This window comes from Nerophis ophidion, linkage group LG03 (assembly GCF_033978795.1).
Source record: "Nerophis ophidion isolate RoL-2023_Sa linkage group LG03, RoL_Noph_v1.0, whole genome shotgun sequence".
NCBI lineage: Eukaryota > Metazoa > Chordata > Actinopteri > Syngnathiformes > Syngnathidae > Nerophis > Nerophis ophidion.
The window spans coordinates 76,848,646-76,872,545 of NC_084613.1; the positions used below are offsets into that span (position 1 = coordinate 76,848,646).

Consider the following 23,900-nt stretch of genomic DNA (forward strand, 5'->3'; position numbering starts at 1 on the left):
TGAACGCAGATTTCTTGCCGGGACATATGGTACAATACAATCGGCAAGATAGGATGGAGCTAGACCGTGTAGTATTTTATACGTAAGTAGTAAAACCTTAAAGTCACATCTTAAGTGCACAGGAAGCCAGTGCAGGTGAGCCAGTACAGGCGTAATGTGATCAAACTTTCTTGTTCTTGTCAAAAGTCTAGCAGCCGCATATATACATATCCATCCATTTTCTACCGCTTATTCCCTTGTATATATATATATATATATATATATATATATATATATATATATATATATATATATACACACGCACACACACACCCCATCCCCAGTGGGCCTTTTGTATATCTTCCTAATTCTGAGGTCTGAAGGTTGGCATGTGTGTTTACAACAACGCAACATTATGTTGTCTTTGGGGTGCAGTTTGCTTGTGGACGCATTCGCGTCGGTGACGTTTCCATTCGCGCACACTGTCATAAACCTTTTAAAAATTTTTTATTTACGCCTAGTTTAAGGAGAAGAAACAGCACCACCTACCGGCAGCCGCCTGTAATGTCAGCTGGACTGGAGCAAGTTGGCAGGTCGTGTTAGCAAAGAGGTATTTTTTACATTTTCACCAACCGCCAAAAACAAGCCGGACACCCAGCCGGGAGGTCTTCCACGTACTCGCTCCAGTTGTTTATTTTAACACTAAACCGTTATTTCCTTCCTGGTTTGAATCTCCATCCGAGGACTAGGTAGCGACTTAGTTAGCCGCTAACCAGTTTAGCTTAGTCCAGCTCGCTAGCTCCCGCTATGTCGCAGTCGAGCTGCTTGGACCTTCTTTGAGCTGGCGAGTTAGCTCACAAACTGTGACAAACTTCACCTCAAGGCGGAACCCACTCAAGGTGTGTATTTTAATTCTTGTGTGATTCACTTCCTGCTCGGCGTGACAGTCCACACACGGCTGGCATGTCGGCAAGTGTGAGCTAAATATAACCAGGGCGAGTTGGCCGAGATCCTATTACACACCTACTATTTACCTTTTAACCTTAATTAATAATGCAATTACCTCTCCAGAAACAATGCGGCTTTCCGAATTCCCTCAACTAGGGGTCACCAAGGCGGTGCCCGCGGGCAACAGGTAGACCGTCAGAATCAGATGAGTAGCCCGCTGGCCTGTTCTAAAAATAGCTCAAATAGCAGCACTTACCAGTGAGCTGCCTCTATTTTTTTTAAATTATATTTATTTACTAACAAGCTGGTCTCGCTTTGCTCGACATTTTTAATTCTAAGAGAGACAAAACTCATAGAATTTGAAAATCCAAGAAAATATTTTAAAGACTTGGTCTTCACTTGTTTAAATAAATACATGTATTTGTTTACTTTGCTTCTTATAACTTTCAGAAAGACAATTTTAGAGGAAAAAAATACAACCTTAAAAATGATTTTAGGATTTTCAAAAGCATACACCTTTTTACCTTTTAAATTCCTTTCTCTTCTTTCCTGACAATTTAAATCCATTTTCAAGTATTTTTTTTATTTTTATTGTGAAGAATAATACATCCATCTATCCATTTTCTACCGCTTATTCCCTTTTGGGGTTGCGGGCGGCGCGCCAGAATAATACATACATTTTAAATTAATTCTTCAATTTAGCTTCTGGAAACCGGATCCCCTCAATTTCCATGCCACAGGATTAGGTCTCTGCTTTTTGCAGATGATGTGGTCCTGATGGCTTCATCTGGCCGGGATCTTCAGCTCTCACTGGATCGGTTCGCAGCCGAGTGTGAAGCGACCGGAATGAGAATCAGCACCTCCAAGTCCGAGTCCATGGTTCTCGCCCGGAAAAGGGTGGAGTGCCATCTCCGGGTTGGGGAGGAGACCCTGCCCCAAGTGGAGGAGTTCAAGTACCTAGGAGTCTTGTTCACGAGTGGGGGAAGAGTGGATCGTGCGGCGTCTTCAGTAATGCGGACGTTGTATCGATCTGTTGTGGTGAAGAAGGAGCTGAGCCGGAAGGCAAAGCTCTCAATTTACCGGTCGATCTACGTTCCCATCCTCACCTATGGTCATGAGCTTTGGGTCACGACCTAAAGGATAAGATCACGGGTACAAGCGGCCGAAATTAGTTTCCTCTGCCGTGTGGCGGGGCTCTCCCTTAGAGATTGGGTGAGAAGCTCTGCCATCCGGGAGGAACTCAAAGTAAAGCCGCTGCTCCTCCACATCGAGAGGAGCCAGATGAGGTGGTTCGGGCATCTGGTCAGGATGCCACCCGAACGCCTCCCTAGGGAGGTGTTTAAGGCACGTCCAACTGGTAGGAGGCCACGGGGAAGACTATGTCTCCCGGCTGGCCTGGGAACGCCTCGGGATCCCCCGGGAAGAGCTAGACGAAGTGGCTGGAGAGAGGGAAGTCTGGGCTTCCCTGCTTAGGCTGTTGCCCCCGCGACCCGACCTCGGATAAGCGGAAGATGATGGATGGATGGAATTTAGCTTCTGTTTTTTCGACGAAGAATATTTGTGAAATATTTCTTCAAACTTATTATGATTAAAATTCAAAACAAATATTCTGGCAAATCTAGAAAATCTGTAGAATCAAATTTAAATCTTATTTCCAAGTCTTTTGAATTTCTTTTAAAATTGTTGTTCTGGAAAATCTAGAAGAAATAATGACTTGTCTTTGTTAGAAATATAGCTTGGTCCAATTTGTTATATATTCTAACAAAGTGCAGATTGGATTTTAACCTATTTAAAACATGTCATCAAATTTCTAAAATTAATATTAATCAGGGAAAATGACTAAAGATGTTCCATAAATTATTTTTTTAATTTTTTCTAAAAGATTAAAATTAGCTGGTCTTCACTTGTTTAAATAAATTAATTTTTTTTTTTTTACTTTCTTTCTTATAACTTTCAGAAAGACAATATTAGAAAAAAAAAAGACAACCTTAAAAATGATTTTAGGATTTTTAAACACATATACCTTTTTACCTTTTAAATTCCTTCCTCTTCTTTCCTGACAATTTAAATCAGTGGTTCTCAAATGGGGGTACGCATACCCCTTGAAGGTATGCCAAGGGGTACGTGAGATTTTTCAAAAATATTCTAAAAATAGCAACAATTCAAAAATCCTTTATAAATATATTAATTGAATAATACTTCAACAAAATATGAATGTAAGTTCATAAACTGTGAAAAGAAATGCAACAATGCAATATTCAGTGTTGACAGCTAGATTTTTTGTGGACACGTTCCATAAATATTGATGTTAAAGATTTCTTTTTTTGTGAAGAAATGTGGCCCTAGTGTGTGAATGTGAGTGTGAATGTTGTCTGTCTATCTGTGTTGGCCCTGCGATGAGATGGCGACTTGTCCAGGGTGTACCCCGCCTTCCGCCCGATTGTAGCTGAGATAGGCGCCAGCGCCCCCCGCGACCCCAAAAGGGAATAAGCGGTAGAAAATGGATGGATGGATGTTTAGAATGAAGTTCCAGATGGATCTCTATTACAATCCCCAAAGAGGGCACTTTAAGTTGATGATTACTTCTATGTGTAGAAATCTTCATTTATAATTGAATCACTTGTTTACTTTTCAACAAGTTTTTTGTTATTTTTATATCTTTTTTTTCCAAATAGTTCAAGAAAGACCACTACAAATGAGCAATATTTTGCACTGTTATATAATTTAATAAATCAGAAACTGATGACATAGTGCTGTATTTTATTTCTTTATATCTTTTTTTCAACCAAAAATGCTTTGCTCTGATTAGGGGGTACTTGAATTAAAACATGTTCACAGGGGGTACATCACTGAAAAAAGGTTGAGAACCACTGATTTAAATCAATGTTCAAGTAATTTTTTTTTTTTTTTAATTCTAAAGAATAATACATCAATTTTAATTTAATTCTTCATTTTAGCTTTTGTTTTTTCTACGAAAAATATTTGTGAAATATTTCTTCAAACTTATGATTAACATTAAAAAAATATTCTGGAAAATCTTTAGAATCAAATTTAAATCTTATTTCAAAGTCTTTAAAATGTTTTTTTTTTTCATTTCTGGAAAATCTAGAAGAAATAATGATTTGTCTTTGTTAGAAATATAGCTTGGTCCAATTTGTTATATATTCTAACAAAATGCAGATTGGATTTTAACCTATTTAAAACATGTCATCAAAATTCTAAAATTAATCTTAATCAGGAAAAATTACTAATGATGTTTCATAAATTCTTTTTTTAATTTTTTCAAAAAGATTCGAATTAGCTAGTTTTTTTCTTCTTTATTTCGGTTGGATTTTGAATTTCAAAGAGTCGAAATTGAAGATAAACTATGTTTCAAAATGTAATTTTCATTTTTTTCCTGTTTTCTCCTCTTTTAAACCGTTCAATAAAGTGTTTTTTTTTCATCATTTATTCTCTACAAAAACCTTCCGTAAAAGGAAAAAAAATGTACGACGGAATGACAGACAGAAATACCCATTTTTTTTATATATATACCGGTACATAGATTTATTTATTAAAGGTAAATTGAGCAAATTGGCTACTTCTGGCAATTTATTTAAGTGTGTATCAAACTGGTAGCCCTTCGCATTAATCAGTACCCAAGAAGTAGCTCTTGGTTTCAAAAAGGTTGTTAACCCCTGCTCTACTGTCTTTACAAGCCTTGAGTCATATTCTTTTGAAATGACAGGTAGCGAACAATAAGGCAAGGGTCACCAACCTTTTTGAAACCAAGAGCTACTTCTTGGGTACTGATTAATGCGAAGGGCTACCAGTTTGATACACACTTAAATAAATTGCCAGAAACAGCCAATTTGCTCAATTTACCTTTAATAAATAAATCAATATATATATGAAATGGGTATTTCTGTCCGTCATTCCGTCGTTTTTTTTTTTTTCTTTTACAGAAGGTTTTTTGTAGAGAATAAATGATGATAAAAACACTTAATTGAACGGTTTAAAAGAGGAGAAAACACGCAAAAAATGAAAATTAAATTTTGAAACATAGTTTATCTTCTATTTCGACTCTTTAAAATTCAACCGAAAAAAATGAAGAGAAACACAAACTAATTCGAATCTTTTTGAAAAAATTAAAAAATGAATTCATGGAACATCTTTAGTCATTTTCCCTGATTAATATTAATTTTAGAATTTTGATGACATGTTTTAAATAGGTTAAAATCCAATCTGCACTTTGTTAGAATATATAACAAATTGGACCAAACTATATTTCTAACAAAGACAAGTCATTATTTCTTCTAGATTTTCCAGAACAAATATTTTAAAATAAATTCAAAAGACTTGGAAATAAGATTTAAATTTGATTCTACAGATTTTCTAGATTTGCCAGAATACTTGTTTTGAATTTTAATCATAAGAAGTTTGAAGAAATATTTCACAAATATTCTTTGTCGAAAAAACAGAAGCTAAATTGAAGAATTAAATTAAAATGTATTTATTATTCTTTACAATAAAAATAAAAAAAAATACTTCAAAATGGATTTAAATTGTCAGGAAAGAAGAGGAAGGAATTTAAAAGGTAAAAAGGTATATGTGTTTAAAAATCCTAAAATCATTTTTAAGGTTGTATTTTTTTTCTCTAAAATTGTCTTTCTGAAAGTTATAAGAAAGAAAGCAAAAAAATAAATGAATTTATTTAAACAAGTGAAGACCAAGTCTTTAAAATATTTTCTTGGATTTTCAAATTCTATTTGAGTTTTGTCTCTCTTAGAATTAAAAATGTCGAGTAAAGCGAGACCAGCTTACTAGTAAATAAATAAAATTTAAAAAATAAAGGCAGCTCACTGGTAAGTGCTGCTGTTTGAGCTATTTTTAGAACAGGCCAGCGGGCGACTCATCTGGTCCTTTATGGGCGACCTGGTTCCCCGCGGCCACCGCGTTGGTGACCCCTGCAATAAGGCAACTACATAATGCACGACCCGATGCAAAAATATTTCCATTTTATATCACTATGTGTTCCTTTCCATAAAGAGCTGATAGACAAAGCACTATGTTTGTTGCCCAGCAACTTTGACAGCTGCAGTTGAGACCTTGGATGATGCACAGATCTTAAAGGCCTACTAAAACCCACTACTACCGACCACACAGTCTGATAGTTTATATATCAATGATGAAATATTAACATTGCAACACATGCCAATATGGCCAGTTTAGTTTACTAAATTGCAACTTAAAATTTCGCGCGGAAGTATCATGCTAAAACATCACGGTATGATGATGCGTGCGCGTGACGTCACGCATTGTAGAGAACATTTTGTTCCAGCACCGTTCACAGCTATAAGTCGTCTCTTTCCATTGCATAATTCCACAGTATTATGGACATCTGTGTTGCTGAATCTTTTGCAATTTGTTCAATGAATAATGGAGACGTCAAAGAAGAAAGCTGTAGGTGGGAAGCAGTATATTGCGGCCGCCTTTAGCAACACAAGCACAGCCGGTGTTTCATGGTTTACATTCCCGAAAGATGACGGTGAAGCTTTACTATGGAACAGAGCGGTCAAGCGAACACGGTTGGATTGGACCACACACACAAAGTAAAGTGTACTATGCAGCGATATTTTCGAAAAATCGTGTTTCGAAGAGGGTCCCTTGCGAAGGGCAGAGATGGGCATCGCCACCACCCGTCGACTGGTGCTGAAGAAAGGTGCGGGGCCGACCTTTATGTTGTACAGGTACGACCATATAATCTCACTAAAACACTAGTAACACAATAAGCAGATAAGGGATTTTCCAGAATGATCCTAGTAAATGTGTCTAATAACATCTGAAACGCTCCCACTGTATAGTCTTTTTTTTTTTTTTTTCTCTAGTCCTTCACTCTCACTTTCCTCGTCCACAAATCTTTCATCCTCGCTCAAATTAATGGGGAAATCATCGCTTTCCTCGGTCCGAATCGCTCTCGCTGCTGGTGGCCATGATTGTAAACAATGTTCAGATGTGAGGAGCTCCCCAACCTGTGACGTCACGCACATATCGTCTGCTACTTCCGGTACAGGCAAGGCTTTAGTTACAAACTTTATCGTCGATGTTCTTTACTAAATAATTTCAGGAAAAATATGGCAATATCGCTAAATGATCAAGTATGACAGATAGAATGGACCTGCTATCCCCGTTTAAATAAGAAAATCTCATTTCAGTAGTAATTTAAGGTTTGTTATTTTTAACCCTCATCCATCCATTTCCTACCGCTTGTCCCTTTTGGGGAGGGGGTGGGGGGTGGAACCAATCTCAGCTGCACATGGACAAGTCGCCACCTCATCACAGGGCCAACACAAATAGACAAGACAACATTCTCACACAAGGGCCAATTTAGAGGCCTAGTGAAACCGACTACTACCGACCACGCAGTCTGATAGTTTATATATCAATGATGAAATATTAACATTACAACACATGCCAATACTAAAGTGCAATTTTAAATTTCGCGCCGAAAAATCCTGCTGAAAACGTCTCGGTTTAATGACGCCTGCGCGTGACGTCACGGGTTGTAGAGGACATTTTGTGCCAGCATCGTGCCCAGCTATTAAGTCATCTGTTTTCATCGCAAAATTCCACAATATTCTGGACTTCTGTGTTGGTTAATCTTTTGCAATTTGTTCAATGAACAATGGAGACATCAAAGAAGAAAGCTGAAGGTGGGAAGCGAAGTATTGCGGCCGACTTTAGCAACACAAACACAGCCGGTGTTTCATTGTTTACATTCCCGAAAGATGACAGTCAAGCTTTACTACGGAACAGAGATGTCAAGCGAACATGATTGGATTGAAACACACACAAAGTACAGTGTACTATGCAGCGACCATTTTTACCATTCTGTATTCTGAAGGCGATCTATGTCGTGTGCTACTCCAGCATCAATATCAGCAGCGTCCTCCTGACCGTCAGCGTCAGGTTCAAAGCGGTATGGCTCTATCCCTTGTTGCGGTTGGGCCTGCCACCCCCACGGCTGCCACGGCGCCTCTCACAGCATCTTCCCTATCTGAATCGCTCCCACTGCCCTCTAGTCCTTTTTTTTTTTTTTTTTTTCCTATTACTTCACTCTCACTTTCCTAATCCACAAATCTTTCATCCTCGCTCAAATTAATGGGGAAATCGTCGCCATCTCGGTCCGAATCGCTCTCGCTGCTGGTGGCCATGATTGTAAACAATGTTCAGATGTGAGGAGCTCCCCAACCCGTGACGTCACGCGCATATCGTCTGCTACTTCCAGTACAGGCAAGACTTTTTTTTTATCAGCACCAAAAGTTGCAAACTTTATCGTCGATGTTCTCTACTAAAGTATTTCAGCAAAAATATTGCGATATCGCAAAATGATCAAGTAGGACACATAGAATGGACCTGCTATCCCCGTTTGAATAAGAAAATCACATTTCAGTAAGCCTTTAATGTTGCCAATCAACCTATCCCCAGGTGCATACCGTTAAGGCATTTGTTTTCAATTCTTTTTATTGATTTTTTTTATAGTTTGCTTAACTGCAGCAATCATTTATTGATGAAACAAACCTTATTGTACTTGTGGTCTATTTCAGTGGTTCTCAAATTAGTTAGTGCTGCAAGGGGTTCTCAGTATTTGTTCTGTTGTGTTACGGTGCGGTTCTCCCGAAATATGTTTGTCATTCTTGTTTGGTGTGGCGCATATTTGTAACAGTGTTGAAGTTGTTTATAAGGCCACCCTCAGTGTGACCTGTATGGCTGTTGATCAAGTATGCCTTGCGTTCACTCGTGTGTGTGTGTGTGTGTGTGTGTGTGTGTGTGTGTGTGTGTGTGTGTAAGAGCCGCATATACTATATGACAGTGCCGACATGCTGTTTGTATGGAGGAAAAGCAGAAGTGACAACACGTTGTAGAGGACGCTAAAGGGTGGAAATCCGGAGAAATTCGGGAGAATGGTTGCCCTGGGAGATTTTCGGGAGGGGCAATGAAATTCGGGAGTCTCTCTGAAAAATCGGGAGGGTTGGCAAGTATGCGTTAGATACTGTCTGGTGTGCCTTGGGAGATTATGTAATTTCACCTTATTGCGTTAAAAATATTTTCTGCAAACCAATAATTATAATCCGCAAATGTTCCAGAGTTCGGGTGCGGTCGAGCAGAAAGCCCGGCGGCCCATTGTTTGTAAGTTTGTCCTGATAGGTTTGAGGAGCAGAGGATGCGGGTAGGAGGTTGTGTACAATAAGGTAAATTAAGACTCTGTTGAAGGGGAGGCACGTAGGTAAGACAGCCCACAAAACTGTGCATCTTGAAAAGATGGTGAGAAAACGGTTTGTAAAACATAATCAATGTAAAATGTTGACCAAAGAACAACCATTACTTGTTATGTAGACCACTACGAAGTGTTTTATAGGTAGAAAAATACATCTTGTGGTTGACAAAAGCCGTGGTTCCATTTCTCTCTGACACACAAAGTCGTCACGCTGAACACGTCGATGGTGACACACTCAGCCTTGATGTGTAAGCTTTTAGAAAAATGCACCTCTGCTTTGAGGCACACCGGGTGGGTTTTATCCTTATTGCACCTTGTTATGCTCCCTGCTCAACCGCTGCTGTCTTTCAGGCTGTAATTGATGCCTTCAGACTGATTGAGTGCTTGTTATAAACCACATTAGATGTTGAGCTTCATCTCTCTCTCTCTCTCTCTCTCTACCTTCAGATCTCCATGCATCTAATGCAGGGTTCACCAACATGGTGCCCGCGGGCAGCAGGTAGCCCGTAAGGACCAGATGAGTAGCCCGCTGGATTGTTCTAAAAATAGCTCAAATAGCAGCACTTACCAGTGAGCTGCCTCTATTTTTTAAAATGTATTTATTTCCTAGCAAGCTGGTCTCTCTTTGCTCGACATTTTTAATTCTAAGAGAGACAAAACTCAAATAGAATTTGAAAATCCAAGACAATATTTCAAAGACTTGGTCTTCACTTGTTTAAATAAATTCATTTCTTTTTTTAACTTTGCTTCTTATAACTTTCAAAAAGACAATTTTAGAGAAAAAATACAACCATAAAAATGATTTTAGGATTTTTAAACAAAATCAATGTTCAAGTAATTTATTTATTTTTATTGTAAAGAATAATAAATACATTTTAATTTAATTCTTCATTTTAGCTTCAGTTTTTTTGACGTAGAACATTTGTGAAATATTTTTTCAAACTTATTATGATTAAAATAAAAAAAAATATTCTAGCAAATCAATCTTTGTTATATATTCTAACAAATTGCAAATTGGATTTTAACCTATTTAAAACATGTAATCAAAATTCTGAAAATAATCTTAATCAGGAAAAATTACTAATGATGTTCATTAATTCTTCTTTTAATTTTTTCAAAAAGATTCGAATTAGCTAGTCTCTTCATTTTTTTCAGTTGAATTTTGAATTTTAAAGAGTCAAAATTGAAGATAAACTTTCATTTTTTTCGTGTTTTCTCCTTTTTTAAACCGGGTTTTTTTCATCATTTATTCTCTACAAAAAACCTTCCGTAAAAGGAAAAAAAATGTACGACGGAATGACAGACAGATATACCCATTTTTTTATATATATATAGATGTATTTATTAAAGGTAAATTGAACAAATCGGCTATTTCTGGCAATTTATTTAAGTGTGTATCAAACTGGTAGCCCTTCGCATTAATCAGTACCCAAGAAGTAGCTCTTCGTTTCAAAAAGGTTGGTGACCCTTGATCTAATGTAATCCTTCCCAAGCCAGCCCGTCTTTTTTAATTTTCCAAAAAGATATCCAAAGACCTCTGTAACGAATGTGTAAGTACAGAGAAATTCCGTGACCTTGTATACTTGTCTTTGCAAAGTTGAGGTTTAAGCTTATGTTGAGTACTGTGCATTTTCTAAGGAAGATTGTTTCCACCACTATTGACAAAATGAGCAGAAAAACCTACAACTACAAATGCCCGATAATTTCCTACTGCCGATATTATCACCCGATAAATGCTTTCAAATGTAATATCGGAAATTATCGGTATCTGTTTCAAAAAGTAAAATGTATGACTTTTTAAAACGCCGCTCTACGGAGTGGTACTCAGACGTAGGGAGAAGTACAGAGCGCCAATAAACCTTAACGCCACTGCCTTAGCGTGCCGGCCCAATCACATATCTACGGCTTTTCACACACATAAGTGAATGCAACGCATACTTGGTCAACAGCCATACACTGAGGGTGGCCATACAAACAACCTTAACACTGTTACAAATATGCGCCGATCAGCACGGTCGCAGAGGGATTAGTGCAGCTGCCTCACAACGCATTGTCCTGAGTAGTCCTGGGTTCAATCCCGGGCTCGGGATCTTTCTGTGTGTAGTTTGCATGTTCTCCCCGTGACCGCATGGGTTCCCTCCGGGTACTCCGGCTTCCTCCCACCTCCAAAAACGTGTACCTGGGGATAGGTTGATTGGCAACACTAAATGTGTGAATGTGAGTGTGAATGTTGTCTGTCTATCTGTGTTGGCTCTGCGATGAGGTGGCAACTTGTCCAGAGTGCCTTCCGCCCGAATGCAGCTGAGATAGGCTGCAGCGATCCCCCGTGTCCCCAAAAGGGACAAGCGGTAGAAATGGATGGATGGACAAATATGCGCCACACTGTGAACCCACACCAAACAAAAATGACAAACACAATTCGGGAGTACATCTGCACTGTAACACAACAGAACAAATACCCTGAACCCCTTGCAACACTCACTCTTCCGGGACGCAACGATACCCCCCCCCCCAACCCCGCCCATCTCAACCTCCTCATGCTCTCTCAGGGTGAGCATGTCCCAAATTCCAAGCTGCTGTTTTGAGGCATTTAAAAAAAAAAAAGACTTTGTGACTTCAATAATAAATATGGCAGTGCCATGTTGGCCTTTTTTCCCCCCATAATTTCGAGTTGATTTATATTGGAAAACTTTGTTACATTTTTAATGCATCCAGCGGGGCATCACAACAGAATTAGGCATAATAATGTGTTATTTCCACAACTGTATACATCTGTATAGGTTGATATCGGAATCGGTAATTAAGAGTTGGACAATATCGGATAATGGCAAAAAAAACATTATCTTACATCTCTACCTATAACCCTCAATCTACGTAGGCCTGGGCTCGTAACAAATTTTGCTTGACGATGTGTTAACCTACAAATTCTTGTTCATAAACGATATTACTGCCATTATTTTTTTGGGACTAAATTAACCACTGATATAATAATACACACTGTAATAATGCAGGTATACCCTTTTAAATGCAATAAACATGCACTATTGTACATTTTGACATTGTAATTGGAATGTAAAATTTTAAATATCCAAATTAAAGGTGCTGTTTGCAGCTTCCTCAGAGTAAAATTTTTCAAAGCAAAACTTTATAACAAGCACACAGACTAGCTTATGTTACTTTTAATGGTCAAGAGAACACATTTGAAACAACAAACAATTTAAGGTAATGTTGTTGTTTTGATAGATCGTACATTCAGTGACAGTTAACACTGGCTATCCAAATGGCTATAATTAGCTAACAACACCTACATTTAAAGCACGTTGATGTGTTACATCATAGTGTACGAGAAGCCGTGAGAGGGCGGCATATAGTGTGTAAAATACATTGAAAATTTGTCGCAGGACAAATGATCAGGTGTTGACTGGTCCGCAGCTACAAATAGGTTGGGGACCACTGATCTATACAACTAAGAAATTACCGTATTTTTCGGACTATAGGTCGCAGTTTTTTTCATAGTTTGGCCAGAGGTGCGACTTATACTCAGGAGCGACTTATGTGTGAAATTATTAACACGTTACCGTAAAATAGCAAATAATATTATTTAGCTCATTCACGTAAGAGACTGGACGTATAAGATTTCATGGGATTTAGCGATTAGGAGTGACAGATTGTTTGGTAAAAGTATAGCATGTTCTGTATGTTATAGTTATTTGAATGACTCTTACCATAATATGTTACGTTAACATACCAGGCACCTTCTCAGTTGGTTATTTATGTGTCATATAACGTACACTTATTCAGCCTGTTGTTCACTATTCTTTATTTACTTTAAATGCCTTTCAAATGTCTTGGTGTTGGGTTTTATGAAGTAAATTTCCCCAAAAATGCGACTTATACTGCAGTGCGACTTATATATGTTTTTTTCCTTCTTTATTATGCATTTTCGGCAGGTGCGACTTATACTCCGAAAGATACGGTATATAACATACATACAATGTGCTTCTGTCAGCAGCTACAAGTGTTATGGTACAAAATAGGGCTGGGCGATATGGCCTTTTTTTAATATCGCAATTTGTTTAGGCCAAATCGTGATAAACGATATATATATCGATATTTGCCTTTGCCTTGAATTAACACTTTATACATATAATCACAGCAGTGTGATGATTCTATGTGTCTACATTAAGACATTCTTCTTCATACTGCATTAATATATGCTCATTTTAAACTTTCACGCAGAGAAGGAAATCACAACTAAAAAAAAATCACTATTTTTTCATACGGTGTTGATCTGGAAATGTTTGCGTCGGCATTTTTTATGGTGTGGTTTGTGTGGCACCGAATGGAGATGTTGACATGTGGAGTAAGCACTCTTCATTCTCTAGCAGGTGACTTTTCAAATGATGCTACATATTCGCAGTAATGCTACTTTTTGTGTGGCAAAGCTTGTGCCCCACATTTGAGAAATTAAAGTTGTCCATTCGACATATTCCCACTTGAAACCGAACCACCGCCAAAGGATAGGCCCCCTGCTGTTTTTCTTGGGAATTAATTCTTCCTTATTTTTTTTTACCAGATTCGCACCTTCTTTCTCTCGTATTACCACCTGCACCACAACTACCCACACTGCTACCTCTCTGCTCTGTGAGGGCGTATACGCATGTGACGTATGACATTACAGTTTGTGACGTGTGTAAGAAGGTGCGCTTGCTGTCTGTGAGAAGGAGAGACAAGAAAGAGTGAGGAGAGCTCTAGTGTATTGCCAGCAGCTAAAAGCTACTGCTTGAGAACGTATACTCGAATATCACGATATAGTCGTTTTCTATATCTCACAGAGACAAACCTGCGTTATGTCGAGTATATCGATATATCGCCCAGCCCTAGTACAAAAGTATTATTTGGAAAAGTGTATGATATTACTCAGTAAAACAGAAATATAGCAACCATAATATTATTCATTATTTAAAACTTTCATGTAGGGCTAGGCTGATAAATCAATAAGCCAAAATAATGCAATGATAAATGAAAATGAACTGGATAACTTAACGTTTTGTTTGTCTCTTGCTTCCAAGCAGGGTGCAAGAGGTTTCACTCTGTGCATGGCTCTGAGCACTTGAAGCACATTCATTCATTGGCAAAATTAAACAAAAAACGTGAACCCTCCTGTGAGTCATCCACAATCTAGTTTTAAACAGCGACAGAGGCTAGCTAGTTGCTGGAGAGAAGCACCTCAAGATAACAATAAATAGGACGAAAACCGATGATTGCAAAGCAAAATGGGTTGAGGCAATATTTTGGCTTCAAATGAGGCTGTATGCAGAATTTTTGGGAAATCGAGGGCAAAAGACTGCATTCAAAGATGTTTAGTTCCTGGTACCTGGGAATCGATAACAGTACCAATTTTCAGTAATTTTGAGTGTTATTAAATGTTAATTGTTTAACAAAACGAGGCTTCACGGTGCCAGAGGGGTTAGTGCGTTTGCCTCACAATACGAAGGTCCTGCAGTCCTGGGTTCAAATCCAGGCTCGGGATCTTTCTGTGTGGAGTTTGCATGTTCTCCCCGTGAATGCGTGGGTTCCCTCCGGGTACTCCGGCTTCCTCCCACCTCCAAAGACATGCACCTGGGGGTAGGTTGATTGGCAACACTAAATTGGCCCTAGTGTGTGAATGTGAGTGTGAATGTTGTCTGTCTATCTGTGTTGGCCCTGCGATGAGGTGGTGACTTGTCCAGGGTGTACCCCGGCTTCCGCCCGATTGTAGCTGAGCTAGGCGCCAGCGCCCCCCGCGACCCCAAAAGGGAATAAGCGGTAGAAAATGGATGGATGGATGGATGTTTAACAAAACAATCTCCATTTTTTTATAAATCATAACATTTAACAGTGACCTGGTTATAACTGTGCTATTTTATTGTTATATCTTGATTTCTTACTACATTTCTTAGTTTCATTTTCAAGTGTTATATAGCAGTGTTTCCCCACAGGTCAGGCTTATATTTGTGGTGGTGTGGTTTGATTTGCGGCGGCGGTGATGACCAAGAAGAACGCGGAGTTGGAATATAATTACAACACTTTATGTACATATTTATATAAATATTTATATATTTATATAATATGTAACCACAAGCTCCATTCACAGACAGAGTCCCATTGCTTTTATGAGCGGTCGAGCGAGTCAAAAGCCGAAAAAAAAAGAATTAAAAAATTTTTTTTTAAATTTGTGGCGTCCATAATTCTTTCGTGGTGGGCTGCCACAAATAAATGAATGTGTGGGAAACCCTGTATAGTAGACTTTACCTGCAGTTGCAATTCCAAGACGTTAGTTGGCAGTAGTGTGTTGCCGAGCTAGAACTAGCCATTGCGATGGAGCTGAATGTGCCAGTCAAATGTTATGTTGCGGCCTACAAAGTCTTTATATTATAAGTATTGTACTGTGGAAACTCGGTTTACAAACCTCTCTATTTGCAAACTTTTTGTTTAAGATAACTTTTAGATCACGCCAAATGTGCCTCTGTGTGCAAACCATGTTTCTGTGGTTAAATTATTCATTCATTTGTTCATTCATTTATTCATTCATTCATGTTGTGCTCCACATGCAGGCAAAAGCAGTGTGCATCATTGTTGGGAAGGTGTAACACTCCACGTCACTTGCTGCGCATTGCAGTACATTACTAGTCACTACTCAGTGCTTTAGTGTGTGCGCCTTTTGACACGTTTTGTTCATTTTGCTAACTCAATGAGACCCCAAAACTCTACAGACCAGCATGTAAAGGAGGAGAGAATTGCTGCGAGGTTTAAAAAAAAAAAAGAAAGAAGACTATTTACAAAGCATACACAGTAATGGTGCACACACATATGGAAAAATTAACCAAGCTTACCACAGCAAATTTAAATTGTGATGAGACTGGACTATTCTGGGAAAATATGCCAGAGTAGACCTTTTTTACAGCGGAGAAAAGATACTACCTCTCGTTCAGCAGCGTGTTTTTCAAGCCGCACGCACGCACGCACACACACACACACACACACACACACACACACACACACTAACCTCCCTCCCTCTCTGCTGCCTTCTCTTCAGCTCATCTGCCGGTGTTAATGTGGGTGGAATTAACTTTTTGAAATGGTTATTATTGTAGCAATTTGGTTGTTAAAGTTTAGGATTTTTGTGATTTCTGAGCAATGTTTGTGAGCAACAATGCACACGCATTGGCAGATCAGCCCATCTGTTCAGATTGTTTTGACATGCTAAATAAGAGCAAGTTGATCTATCACCCCCTTGTGATGTTTGTTTGATATACATTACTGTAGAGATCTTTATTATTGTGTTCAAAGTGTACAAATTTTACTAAAATATGGATTTTTGTCAAGTCTAGAACCCATAATTCATGTTTACATTGTGTCTTGTATAGACATTTTAAGGTCCTGAGTAGTCCTGGGTTCAATCCCGGGCTCGGGATCTTTCTGTGTGGAGTCTGCATGTTCTCCCCGTGACTGCGTGGGTTCTCTCCAGGTGTTCCGGGTTCCTCCCACCTCCAAAAACATGCACCTGGGGATAGGTTGATTGGCAACACTAAATTGACCCTAGTGTGTGAATGTGAGTGTGAATGTTGTCTGTCTATCTGTGTTGGCCTTGCGATGAGATGGCGACTTGTCCAGGGTGTACCCCGCCTTCCGCCAGAATGCAGCTGAGATAGGCTCCAGCAACCCCAAAAAGGGACTAGCAGTAGAAAATGGATGGATGATTCACTATGCAAACTATTTGATCAACAATGCTCGTTCAAGAACCTACTAATTTTCTAAATCGAGTTTGCACTTATTACATCGTAGTTGTAGTTTTGTAGTAGTTTTCCTTAGTTATTGAAATCGCCATATAAAATTGCTAATAGTAAATGGAACAGTCAATGTAAATATGATCAAGCTAGCCCATTTTGGAAAATTGTAACATTATCAAGAGGCAGTTTGGCAGAGTCGACTCGGAGAGCTCATTGAGGGATTGTTTCCTTATCAAGTGTTGATGTATTACATTTTTAAATTAAATAAATCGCGGTACCTTTCACGCGGCAACCTGCCATTGTTTCCCTTAATCCATCCGTGACAAAATCTGGGTTTCACAGGCTGTGTAAAAGGGGCTACTCTGTAAACAATCGTTAATGTATGAAAACCTTGCACAAATCTAACAACAATTTAAAAGTGCTGTTTGCATCTTGCTCACAGTAGTAGTTTTCAAAGCAAAACATATAACAATAACACTACCGGCTAGCTTATGTTTGTTACGATTAGTGGTTTAACAGAACACATCTGTTTGACATTTGTCTAAATTTTACCCAATCACAGCCCACCAGCACCAAACTAACATCAAACGACTCCTCCCGAAGCCCCGGACAACATATATTACAAAATCAGTTCTGAGCGACCTTGTCAACTCTTTGTCCACATGCCCGCCGAGGGACTGTCTTATAATGAAACAAATTTACCGGCCCAAATAACATAATTGGTGTTTACAGCTGTCACCAACCTGGTCACGTCACACCTACGCAAAGGGAGCACGTGCACAAATAAAAGAGCAATCCAAGAGAAGCAACAACAAATTTGCAGTCATAGATAGATAGTATTTTATTGATTCATTCAGGAGAGTTCCCTCAGGAAAATTTAAATCCTAGCAGCAGTGTACAGAACTGAAATCGAATTTAAAAGGTAAAAAGTAAATAATGGGGATATAAATTGTAGGGGTGTAACGGTACACACAAATTTCGGTTCAGTCCGTACCTCGGTTTAGAGGTCACGGTTTGGTTCATTTTCGGTACAGTAAGAAAACAATAGAATATTAATATTTTGATTATTTATTCACCAAATTTGTATACAATGGCTTTATCCTTTTAACATTGGGAACACTATAATAATTCTGCCCACGTTAATCAACATTAAACTGCCTCAACTTGTTGCTCAGATTAAATGAAATGACAAAACTTTTCTTCTACATAAAAAAAGTGCAACATTAAACAGTTTCAAGTCAACTCATCATGCTTCATTTATTACAGCAGTTGGGAAGCCTGCAGTTGATTTTTATTATGTAAATGTTGCATTTTTATCAACATGTGATAGCAGGGACCCTGCCATTCAAACTAGGCTGCTACTTTACTAATGATTCATGTAACTATAGCTGAAAAAATAGCACAATAGCAATAAGAGAGACTATTCATCCCTGAACACCATGGAGTTCATATAGGCTTAATGATGCACTTACATTATTTTATCACTAACACACACACACACACACCGCACAATGTGCTAACACACACACCGCAAAATGAGCTAACGTTACGCTAAAAGTTAATTAGCCTTCACCTCAAGCCAGAATTGCGAGCGAGCTGAGCTGCAGTTTGTTTCTAGAACGTCATCTAGAAAGAAAGTGGAACGCCGGTCCCTGAAAATAATGCTTACATTAAACCTGTCCGTGGTGCAAAAAATGTTGGGGACCACTGATGTATAGCATCTAGCCAGTCAGTGGCTAGCGCTAGCATTTTGCAATTGACTTAAGTGCAGTTTTGGCTAAACTACCACTCTAAGTTAGAGGTTTCGCTGTTGCTCAGTGATTGGAGGCTCTCCTTTCTCTTAAGTTGCTTACGAGAACTCAAAATAGGACAAACCCGTGCCATTAATTTGACAAGTTTATTTATTTCATTCCTTCCCTCCTTGTTTGTGTCATAAAGCCCCACGCACAACACTTATTGTTGAGCTCGAATCTGTTGCGATGTCTGGTGTCGGGCCTGAAGTGAAAGAATGCTAAATGACTGCCAAAGAGTTACGACTTGGACCGTTATCTCAGCGTACTGCGGGGAAATGCTGCGAATTGCGTGCACTGTTTGTTGAGGGGGTATGCTTTTCGGGAATATTATTACTATGGTATTTTAAATTGCATCCCAGTGGTACTAAATCACATTAATAACTGGATCTAGTATGCAGGGTATGGAAACAAAAGGTTTTCCGTGAATGCGTTGGGGGGGAAAATAGTTTTCCTAGCGTCCCCTGTCTCCTGTGGTTACATTAATCATAAGAAAAATGGGTAAAATTATAATTGTTACTGTTCATGTTGCACGTTCCGTGCTACAGTGCCATTATTCCAGTTGTCACTGTAGGGTGTGTTCTGACATAAAGCAAAACTTTAATGCCCCTATCCTCACATTTTCCATCATTAATCTCAATAACCTTTACTGCCTGAAGGCTTGCACTTTATCATTGTTCTTATTAATAAACCTTCAGCCTCCTCGGTTGCCACATATCGAGTCTTGCTGCGTCACACTGGTGTTCCCAGGCAAAGGCAGGTCTGAGCCAAATGCTTTTTTGCGCGCGTGTGTGTGTGTGTGTCTGTGTGCGCACGGTGATAATTGAGGTGGAAAGGTGTGAGCTGCATTGGGCACCCGCTGGATGAAATAATTCCCTGTAGCATCTGCTGAAGACTCACTGCGTCAGCAAGGCCTTATCAATTCAAGACTCTGCAGGCTCCCTTAATCTAAAAGGCTGCAAACTTGGTAATAATTGCCTGGCACCCACTGCTAAGTTTAAGGCTGTTTGAGACATTTAACACTATCTAGTTCGTGTATGTAATAATAATAATAATAATAATAATAATAATAATAATAATAATAATAATAATGGATTAGATTTATATAGCACTTTTTTTAGACATTCATGTTTATAGCTGACACCTCAGTTTGTCTTAAGGTCTAGTTCAAACATAATCAACAATCATATATATATATATATATATATATACACTGTGTATGTGTGTGTGTGTATATATATATATATATATATATATATATAATATATATATACACACATACATACAGTAGAAAACCTCTCAGGTCCAACACAATCCCTTCCCGGATGGTGGTTAAGATTTAAAAACTGTTTTTGTTTTTTATATGAGGAAATCATGGAAGTTGAAGAGATCAGTACCAGTGTCAAACTGACGTCATCATAGAACTTTTGACATAAGTGTAAAAATAAGTTCCACGCTGTACGACTAAAAAAAAATTTAAGATTCTTTATTTTTTATTCACCATGTTTCCGAGACACACGAGACATTGAAATTACATTCCTCCCTTTAAACAATGTAAAACAGTATACAAAAATCATTGTTAAAATGTAAAAAAAAATAAAAATAGCATTTATATATTCATGTACAATGCAATCGCGAATAGCAACTCTGTGTAAACTAGGGATGTCCCGATCGACATTTTTTGCCTACGATCCGATTAAATGGCTTCACATCCGATCCGATTTCGAGTCCCCATCCGATACTTTGACGATTGGCGATCACTTCCATAACGCTGACAGTGGACTCAACAAACTACCTTTGGTTAATGTTGCAATTTTCAATGACAACAAACCAGTTGACCCAAAAAACACTCCAACCTAAGTAAAGTAAGGCTACACTTTTCCAAAAATCTACTAGCTTGATGCTAATATACATTGGTTTTGATAATGACATGCTACAGTTTAGCTTTAGCAAATTTACATGGCGATTTCAACACCTCCAAATTTGTTGATAACTACAACTAAGATGCACGTTACAGTACTATTTAAATGAGAAATGTTATAATAAAATAACTGTACAACAGTTACCGTAATCAGCTTATCTTTAAATGTTGCAATACATTTTTTTTTTTTAATCGAAAAAACGATTCATGTTCATTATCAACACACACAAAAGTATAGAAAATTAGTACCGTCGAGTACTAGCATTAATTCCCAGGTACTGCAAAATGCGAATGGTACCCATCCTACTTTGACACTAGATTATGGACCTGTAAAAATATATATATATTTTTTAGCAAGGTACTAAATTGAACACAATACCATATGTTTTATAAAGTTTATCTTATTGAATTCAGAAATTGTTTGTATTGTTTTGAATCCGATCATGTTTAAAATGTGTGCTATTGAATTTGACATCTTATGGAATTCAGAAATTGCTTGTAGTGATTTGAATCAGATCATGTTTAAAATGTGTGCTTTTGAATTTTACATAATTTTTTTAAAGATAAAATAAAGTGGCTTGTGCACAATTACTAAACAAAAACATACACTATTGGCTCCCATTTAGATCATTTGGGTTTTGTCCTACAAAGCCTTTCTTTATGCAGACATTTATACTCCGAGTTTGCAAACAATAACAAAAACGACTAAAAATTTTTGGTGTAATAATAATAAGAAAAAAATATATATATATATATTGTGTAATAATAACATGAAAAAAAAAGTGTAATAATAACATGAAAAAAAAAAAAATATATATATTCTTTAATGACTTTGGTATGGTTTATATACTGCTAATAGCAGGTATTAATTACGGGGTGCTCAAAAAATCGATTTAAATCGAAATCGCGATTTTTATTTAGATTTGAATTCGATCAATTTAAAAAAAATCCAATTTTTTTTTTTTGCACAGTATTGTATATATTTTTTTAAAAATACATTTTTGGATTTACTTGTATTACTTGTATTGTAAAACTGGGATTGGGTTGGCGTTGCTCTATTTTCTTTATTAGTTTAATTATCATTATGTGAATTTCATAAATAACGTTTTAATATATTTTTGAAAATAAGTTTTCTAGGCAAATGCTACTCCGTCTATAAGTTGTACTTCAGCAGCTAAGCGAAGTATTTGTATAATGTAATCTGCTTTTAAAAGTTTTTAGTATAATTTATGTACCAAATAATATATTACGAGAATCGTGTTGAATCGAGAAATGTTTAAGTCAAATCGTCACCCCAAGAATTGTAATCAAATCGTGAAGTGGCCAAAGATTCTCATATTTAGTCTTGATAGTATCGACATCTGGATTGATCAACCCTACTTTCCATTGAACATGGAATTGTATTCTATGACAGCCCCACCCGGGCTTCACGGTGGAAGAGGGGTTAGTGCGTCTGCCTCACAATACAAAGGTCCTGAGTAGTCCTGGGTTGAATCCCGGGCTTGGGATCTTTCTGTGTGGAGTTTGCATGTCCTCCCCGTGAATGCGTACTCCGGCTTCCTCCCACTTCCAAAGACATGCACCTGGGGATAGGTTGATTGGCAACACTAAATTGGCCCTAGTGTGTGAATGTGAGTGTGAATGTTGTCTGTCTATCTGTGTTGGCCCTGCGATGAGGTGGCGACTTGTCCAGGGTGTACCCCGCCTTCTGCCCGATTGTAGCTGAGGTAGGCACCAGCGACCCCAAAGGGAATAAGCGGTAGAAATGGATGGATGGATGAACCGCCCCACCCTTTTGAAGGAATCTTTCATGGGAGTACAATATTTAACCATGCAAACACTAGGGCACAGCTGCACTCTAGAACAACGGGGCTCAGCAGCTCATCTGCCAATTGCTGATCAGTTAAAGGGGAACATTATCACAATTTCAAAAGGGTTAAAAACAATAAAAATCAGTTCCCAGTGGCTTGTTGTATTTTTTGAAATTTTTTTTTAAATTTTACCGGTCCCGGAATATCCCTAAATAAAGCTTTAAAGTGCCTTATTTTCGCTATATTCGAAACCACTATCCGTTTCCTTGTGACGTCATACAGGGCTGCCAAGACAAACAACATGGCGGTTACCACAGCAAGATATAGCGACATTAGCTCGGATTCAGACTCGGATTTCAGCGGCTTAAGCGATTCAACAGATTACGCATGTATTGAAACAGATGGTCGGAGTATGGAGGCAGATAGCGAAAACGAAATTGAAGAAGAAATTGAAGCTATTGAGCGAATAGCTATTGACGCTATTCGGCCATAGCCTGGGTGTACCTAATGAAGTGGCCCATAGCATGGCAGCCTTATTAGCATCGCCGGTAAAATGTGCGGACCAAACGATCAGGACTTTCGCATCTTGTGACACTGGAGCAACTTAAATCCGTCGATTGGTAAGTGTTTGTTTCGCATTAAATGTGGGTATCTAGTTTCAAATGTACATACAGGTAGCGTAAATAGCATGTTAGCATTGATTAGCGTAGCATGTTAGCATCGATTAGCTTGCAGTCATGCCGTGACCAAATATGTCTGATTAGCACATAAGTCAACAACATCAACAAAACTCACCTTTGTGATTTCGTTGACTTAATCGTTGCAAATGCATCCGCAGGTTATCCATACATCTCTGTGCCATACCTGCCTTAGCATCGCCGGTCAAATGTGAAGACACTTTGGTACATTCAATGGGGGTCTGGCGGCAGATTTCTTGCCAGTGGTGCAACTTGAATCCCTCCCTGTTAGTGTTTTTATACCCTCCGACAACACACCGACGAGGCATGATGTCTCCAAGATTCCAAAAAATAGTCGAAAAAACGGAAAATAACAGAGCTGAGACCCGGTGTTTGTAATGTGTTGAAAAGGAATATGGTGGGTGTGTTACCTCGGTGACGTCACGTTTCTGGCGTCATCGCTAAAAGAGCGATAAACAGAAAGGCGTTTAATTTGCCCAAATTCACCCATTTAGAGTTTGGAAATCGGTTAAAAAAATACATGGTCTTTTTTCTGCAACATCAAGGTATGTATTGACGCTTGCATAGGTTTTGTGATAATGTTCCCCTTTAAAAAAAGCAAATATCGGCCTCTGATCAGATCCCATAATCGAGATCAGGACATCTCTCGTGCAATCACTGCCAAATGTGCAAAAAGTGTGACGTAAATGAAATAATCAGTGGTACAACTTTTGACGATGATGTT

General features: G+C 38.3%; 1 protein-coding gene across 3 annotated transcripts in view; it reads left to right on the plus strand.

Annotated features, from left to right (window-relative positions):
* The first annotated feature begins 523 nt into the window (after positions 1-523).
* lclat1 (lysocardiolipin acyltransferase 1) overlaps positions 524-23,900 on the plus strand; it is a 55,249-nt gene continuing 31,872 nt past the window's right edge. For 2 of the 3 annotated variants that reach the window (XM_061896080.1, XM_061896082.1), the window contains exon 1: positions 530-878. The gene's annotated coding sequence lies outside the window, so the exon portion shown is untranslated. Of the gene's footprint in view, positions 879-23,900 lie in introns of all 3 variants that reach the window. The other variant, XM_061896081.1, reaches the window with a different exon arrangement.